Source organism: Drosophila eugracilis, unplaced genomic scaffold (genome assembly GCF_018153835.1).
Source record: "Drosophila eugracilis isolate 14026-0451.02 unplaced genomic scaffold, ASM1815383v1 contig_1781, whole genome shotgun sequence".
Taxonomy (NCBI): domain Eukaryota; kingdom Metazoa; phylum Arthropoda; class Insecta; order Diptera; family Drosophilidae; genus Drosophila; species Drosophila eugracilis.
In genome coordinates this window covers 2,780-10,130 of record NW_024572623.1, presented here as the reverse complement: position 1 = coordinate 10,130, position 7,351 = coordinate 2,780, and positions in this window count along the sequence as shown.

Sequence of the window (7,351 nt, the reverse complement as noted above, 5' to 3'; positions counted from 1 at the left end):
CGTTAGCAGCACAGAACAGTCGTTCTTTTGGCTGTGCGACTTGTTTTGACCGATCTAGAGCTATAAACCCGAACACAGTATTGCAAATTTCTTTTAAAAATAGGTTTCCTGATTTTTCGGCCCTTAAACCGGAGCTAGCAAGAAAATATCCGACCAATTATTATTAAAGCAAGTAAAGGGGTTTAAAGGTTTGGTTGTTAGCTGCATAAAACAGTCACTTTTTTAGCCGTGAGCCTTGTTTTGACAAAGTTAGAGCTAAGAAAGGGCAAGAATCTGGGCTCTAAACGTCGTATACTTGACTTTGGACCCCAAAAAATCAGTTTTTTAGCCATAGCACGGCCAAAAATGGTCCAAATATGGAATGTAATACCTCGTAGGGCTTGTAATTTGATTGCCAAGATTCCCAATCGATTTGCACTCGAATCGGGAAAACTTAATTTCCGACCATTTTTCGAAAATTTTGATGATGGTACCCCTTATAAAAAATGCGAAATTTAGCCGAAAATTGATTTTCCCAAAATCGAAAAACGAGTGATAGGGGTGGTAAGTGGTGGTCGTTAGCAGCACAGAACAGTCGTTCTTTTGGCTGTGCGACTTGTTTTGACCGATCTAGAGCTATAAACCCGAACACAGTATTGCAAATTTCTTTTAAAAATAGGTTTCCTGATTTTTCGGCCCTTAAACCGGAGCTAGCAAGAAAATATCCGACCAATTATTATTAAAGCAAGTAAAGGGGTTTAAAGGTTTGGTTGTTAGCTGCATAAAACAGTCACTTTTTTAGCCGTGAGCCTTGTTTTGACAAAGTTAGAGCTAAGAAAGGGCAAGAATCTGGGCTCTAAACATCGTATACTTGACTTTGGACCCCAAAAAATCAGTTTTTTAGCCATAGCACGGCCAAAAATGGTCCAAATATGGAATTTAATACCTCGTAGGGCTTGTAATTTGATTGCCAAGATTCCCAATCGATTTGCACTCGAATCGGGAAAACTTAATTTCCGACCATTTTTCGAAAATTTTGATGTTGGTACCCCTTATAAAAAATGCGAAATTTAGCCGAAAATTGATTTTCCCAAAATCGAAAAACGAGTGATAGGGGTGGTAAGTGGTGGTCGTTAGCAGCACAGAACAGTCGTTCTTTTGGCTGTGCGACTTGTTTTGACCGATCTAGAGCTATAAACCCGAACACAGTATTGCAAATTTCTTTTAAAAATAGGTTTCCTGATTTTTCGGCCCTTAAACCGGAGCTAGCAAGAAAATATCCGACCAATTATTATTAAAGCAAGTAAAGGGGTTTAAAGGTTTGGTTGTTAGCTGCATAAAACAGTCACTTTTTTAGCCGTGAGCCTTGTTTTGACAAAGTTAGAGCTAAGAAAGGGCAAGAATCTGGGCTCTAAACGTCGTATACTTGACTTTGGACCCCAAAAAATCAGTTTTTTAGCCATAGCACGGCCAAAAATGGTCCAAATATGGAATGTAATACCTCGTAGGGCTTGTAATTTGATTGCCAAGATTCCCAATCGATTTGCACTCGAATCGGGAAAACTTAATTTCCGACCATTTTTCGAAAATTTTGATGATGGTACCCCTTATAAAAAATGCGAAATTTAGCCGAAAATTGATTTTCCCAAAATCGAAAAACGAGTGATAGGGGTGGTAAGTGGTGGTCGTTAGCAGCACAGAACAGTCGTTCTTTTGGCTGTGCGACTTGTTTTGACCGATCTAGAGCTATAAACCCGAACACAGTATTGCAAATTTCTTTTAAAAATAGGTTTCCTGATTTTTCGGCCCTTAAACCGGAGCTAGCAAGAAAGTATCCGACCAATTATTATTAAAGCAAGTAAAGGGGTTTAAAGGTTTGGATGTTAGCTGCATAAAACAGTCACTTTTTTTAGCCGTGAGCCTTGTTTTGACAAAGTTAGAGCTAAGAAAGGGCAAGAATCTGGGCTCTAAACGTCGTATACTTGACTTTGGACCCCAAAAAATCAGTTTTTTAGCCATAACACGGCCAAAAATGGTCCAAATATGGAATGTAATACCTCGTAGGGCTTGTAATTTGATTGCCAAGATTCCCAATCGATTTGCACTCGAATCGGGAAAACTTAATTTTCGACCATTTTTCGAAAATTTTGATGATGGTACCCCTTATAAAAAATGCGAAATTTAGCCGAAAATTGATTTTCCCAAAATCGAAAAACGAGTGATAGGGGTGGTAAGTGGTGGTCGTTAGCAGCACAAAACAGTCGTTCTTTTGGCTGTGCGACTTGTTTTGACCGATCTAGAGCTATAAACCCGAACACAGTATTGCAAATTTCTTTTAAAAATAGGTTTCCTGATTTTTCGGCCCTTAAACCGGAGCTAGCAAGAAAATATCCGACCAATTATTATTAAAGCAAGTAAAGGGGTTTAAAGGTTTGGTTGTTAGCTGCATAAAACAGTCACTTTTTAGCCGTGAGCCTTGTTTTGACAAAGTTAGAGCTAAGAAAGGGCAAGAATCTGGGCTCTAAACGTCGTATACTTGACTTTGGACCCCAAAAAATCAGTTTTTAGCCATAGCACGGCCAAAAATGGTCCAAATATGGAATGTAATACCTCGTAGGGCTTGTAATTTGATTGCCAAGATTCCCAATCGATTTGCACTCGAATCGGGAAAACTTAATTTCCGACCATTTTTCGAAAATTTTGATGATGGTACCCCTTATAAAAAATGCGAAATTTAGCCGAAAATTGATTTTCCCAAAATCGAAAAACGAGTGATAGGGGTGGTAAGTGGTGGTCGTTAGCAGCACAGAACAGTCGTTCTTTTGGCTGTGCGACTTGTTTTGACCGATCTAGAGCTATAAACCCGAACACAGTATTGCAAATTTCTTTTAAAAATAGGTTTCCTGATTTTTCGGCCCTTAAACCGGAGCTAGCAAGAAAATATCCGACCAATTATTATTAAAGCAAGTAAAGGGGTTTAAAGGTTTGGTTGTTAGCTGCATAAAACAGTCACTTTTTAGCCGTGAGCCTTGTTTTGACAAAGTTAGAGCTAAGAAAGGGCAAGAATCTGGGCTCTAAACGTCGTATACTTGACTTTGGACCCCAAAAAATCAGTTTTTTAGCCATAGCACGGCCAAAAATGGTCCAAATATGGAATGTAATACCTCGTAGGGCTTGTAATTTGATTGCCAAGATTCCCAATCGATTTGCACTCGAATCGGGAAAACTTAATTTCCGACCATTTTTCGAAAATTTTGATGATGGTACCCCTTATAAAAAATGCGAAATTTAGCCGAAAATTGATTTTCCCAAAATCGAAAAACGAGTGATAGGGGTGGTAAGTGGTGGTCGTTAGCAGCACAGAACAGTCGTTCTTTTGGCTGTGCGACTTGTTTTGACCGATCTAGAGCTATAAACCCGAACACAGTATTGCAAATTTCTTTTAAAAATAGGTTTCCTGATTTTTCGGCCCTTAAACCGGAGCTAGCAAGAAAATATCCGACCAATTATTATTAAAGCAAGTAAAGGGGTTTAAAGGTTTGGTTGTTAGCTGCATAAAACAGTCACTTTTTAGCCGTGAGCCTTGTTTTGACAAAGTTAGAGCTAAGAAAGGGCAAGAATCTGGGCTCTAAACGTCGTATACTTGACTTTGGACCCCAAAAAATCAGTTTTTTAGCCATAGCACGGCCAAAAATGGTCCAAATATGGAATGTAATACCTCGTAGGGCTTGTAATTTGATTGCCAAGATTCCCAATCGATTTGCACTCGAATCGGGAAAACTTAATTTCCGACCATTTTTCGAAAATTTTGATGATGGTACCCCTTATAAAAAATGCGAAATTTAGCCGAAAATTGATTTTCCCAAAATCGAAAAACGAGTGATAGGGGTGGTAAGTGGTGGTCGTTAGCAGCACAGAACAGTCGTTCTTTTGGCTGTGCGACTTGTTTTGACCGATCTAGAGCTATAAACCCGAACACAGTATTGCAAATTTCTTTTAAAAATAGGTTTCCTGATTTTTCGGCCCTTAAACCGGAGCTAGCAAGAAAATATCCGACCAATTATTATTAAAGCAAGTAAAGGGGTTTAAAGGTTTGGTTGTTAGCTGCATAAAACAGTCACTTTTTTAGCCGTGAGCCTTGTTTTGACAAAGTTAGAGCTAAGAAAGGGCAAGAATCTGGGCTCTAAACGTCGTATACTTGACTTTGGACCCCAAAAAATCAGTTTTTTAGCCATAGCACGGCCAAAAATGGTCCAAATATGGAATGTAATACCTCGTAGGGCTTGTAATTTGATTGCCAAGATTCCCAATCGATTTGCACTCGAATCGGGAAAACTTAATTTCCGACCATTTTTCGAAAATTTTGATGATGGTACCCCTTATAAAAAATGCGAAATTTAGCCGAAAATTGATTTTCCCAAAATCGAAAAACGAGTGATAGGGGTGGTAAGTGGTGGTCGTTAGCAGCACAGAACAGTCGTTCTTTTGGCTGTGCGACTTGTTTTGACCGATCTAGAGCTATAAACCCGAACACAGTATTGCAAATTTCTTTTAAAAATAGGTTTCCTGATTTTTTCGGCCCTTAAACCGGAGCTAGCAAGAAAATATCCGACCAATTATTATTAAAAGCAAGTAAAGGGGTTTAAAGGTTTGGTTGTTAGCTGCATAAAACAGTCACTTTTTAGCCGTGAGCCTTGTTTTGACAAAGTTAGAGCTAAGAAAGGGCAAGAATCTGGGCTCTAAACGTCGTATACTTGACTTTGGACCCCAAAAATCAGTTTTTTAGCCATAACACGGCCAAAAATGGTCCAAATATGGAATGTAATACCTCGTAGGGCTTGTAATTTGATTGCCAAGATTCCCAATCGATTTGCACTCGAATCGGGAAAACTTAATTTCCGACCATTTTTCGAAAATTTTGATGATGGTACCCCCTTATAAAAAATGCGAAATTTAGCCGAAAATTGATTTTCCCAAAATCGAAAAACGAGTGATAGGGGTGGTAAGTGGTGGTCGTTAGCAGCACAGAACAGTCGTTCTTTTGGCTGTGCGACTTGTTTTGACCGATCTAGAGCTATAAAACCCGAACACAGTATTGCAAATTTCTTTTAAAAATAGGTTTCCTGATTTTTCGGCCCTTAAACCGGAGCTAGCAAGAAAATATCCGACCAATTATTATTAAAGCAAGTAAAGGGGTTTAAAGGTTTGGTTGTTAGCTGCATAAAACAGTCACTTTTTTAGCCGTGAGCCTTGTTTTGACAAAGTTAGAGCTAAGAAAGGGCAAGAATCTGGGCTCTAAACGTCGTATACTTGACTTTGGACCCCAAAAAATCAGTTTTTTAGCCATAGCACGGCCAAAAATGGTCCAAATATGGAATGTAATACCTCGTAGGGCTTGTAATTTGATTGCCAAGATTCCCAATCGATTTGCACTCGAATCGGGAAAACTTAATTTCCGACCATTTTTCGAAAATTTTGATGATGGTACCCCTTATAAAAAATGCGAAATTTAGCCGAAAATTGATTTTCCCAAAATCGAAAAACGAGTGATAGGGGTGGTAAGTGGTGGTCGTTAGCAGCACAGAACAGTCGTTCTTTTGGCTGTGCGACTTGTTTTGACCGATCTAGAGCTATAAACCCGAACACAGTATTGCAAATTTCTTTTAAAAATAGGTTTCCTGATTTTTCGGCCCTTAAACCGGAGCTAGCAAGAAAATATCCGACCAATTATTATTAAAGCAAGTAAAGGGGTTTAAAGGTTTGGTTGTTAGCTGCATAAAACAGTCACTTTTTTAGCCGTGAGCCTTGTTTTGACAAAGTTAGAGCTAAGAAAGGGCAAGAATCTGGGCTCTAAACGTCGTATACTTGACTTTGGACCCCAAAAAATCAGTTTTTAGCCATAGCACGGCCAAAAATGGTCCAAATATGGAATGTAATACCTCGTAGGGCTTGTAATTTGATTGCCAAGATTCCCAATCGATTTGCACTCGAATCGGGAAAACTTAATTTCCGACCATTTTTCGAAAATTTTGATGATGGTACCCCTTATAAAAAATGCGAAATTTAGCCGAAAATTGATTTTCCCAAAATCGAAAAACGAGTGATAGGGGTGGTAAGTGGTGGTCGTTAGCAGCACAGAACAGTCGTTCTTTTGGCTGTGCGACTTGTTTTGACCGATCTAGAGCTATAAACCCGAACACAGTATTGCAAATTTCTTTTAAAAATAGGTTTCCTGATTTTTCGGCCCTTAAACCGGAGCTAGCAAGAAAATATCCGACCAATTATTATTAAAGCAAGTAAGGGGTTTAAAGGTTTGGTTGTTAGCTGCATAAAACAGTCACTTTTTTAGCCGTGAGCCTTGTTTTGACAAAGTTAGAGCTAAGAAAGAGCAAGAATCTGGGCTCTAAACGTCGTATACTTGACTTTGGACCCCAAAAAATCAGTTTTTTAGCCATAGCACGGCCAAAAATGGTCCAAATATGGAATGTAATACCTCGTAGGGCTTGTAATTTGATTGCCAAGATTCCCAATCGATTTGCACTCGAATCGGGAAAACTTAATTTCCGACCATTTTTCGAAAATTTTGATGATGGTACCCCTTATAAAAAATGCGAAATTTAGCCGAAAATTGATTTTCCCAAAATCGAAAAACGAGTGATAGGGGTGGTAAGTGGTGGTCGTTAGCAGCACAGAACAGTCGTTCTTTTGGCTGTGCGACTTGTTTTGACCGATCTAGAGCTATAAACCCGAACACAGTATTGCAAATTTCTTTTAAAAATAGGTTTCCTGATTTTTCGGCCCTTAAACCGGAGCTAGCAAGAAAATATCCGACCAATTATTATTAAAGCAAGTAAAGGGGTTTAAAGGTTTGGTTGTTAGCTGCATAAAACAGTCACTTTTTTAGCCGTGAGCCTTGTTTTGACAAAGTTAGAGCTAAGAAAGGGCAAGAATCTGGGCTCTAAACGTCGTATACTTGACTTTGGACCCCAAAAAATCAGTTTTTTAGCCATAGCACGGCCAAAAATGGTCCAAATATGGAATGTAATACCTCGTAGGGCTTGTAATTTGATTGCCAAGATTCCCAATCGATTTGCACTCGAATCGGGAAAACTTAATTTCCGACCATTTTTCGAAAATTTTGATGATGGTACCCCTTATAAAAAATGCGAAATTTAGCCGAAAATTGATTTTCCCAAAATCGAAAAACGAGTGATAGGGGTGGTAAGTGGTGGTCGTTAGCAGCACAGAACAGTCGTTCTTTTGGCTGTGCGACTTGTTTTGACCGATCTAGAGCTATAAACCCGAACACAGTATTGCAAATTTCTTTTAAAAATAGGTTTCCTGATTTTTCGGCCCTTAAACCGGAGCTAGC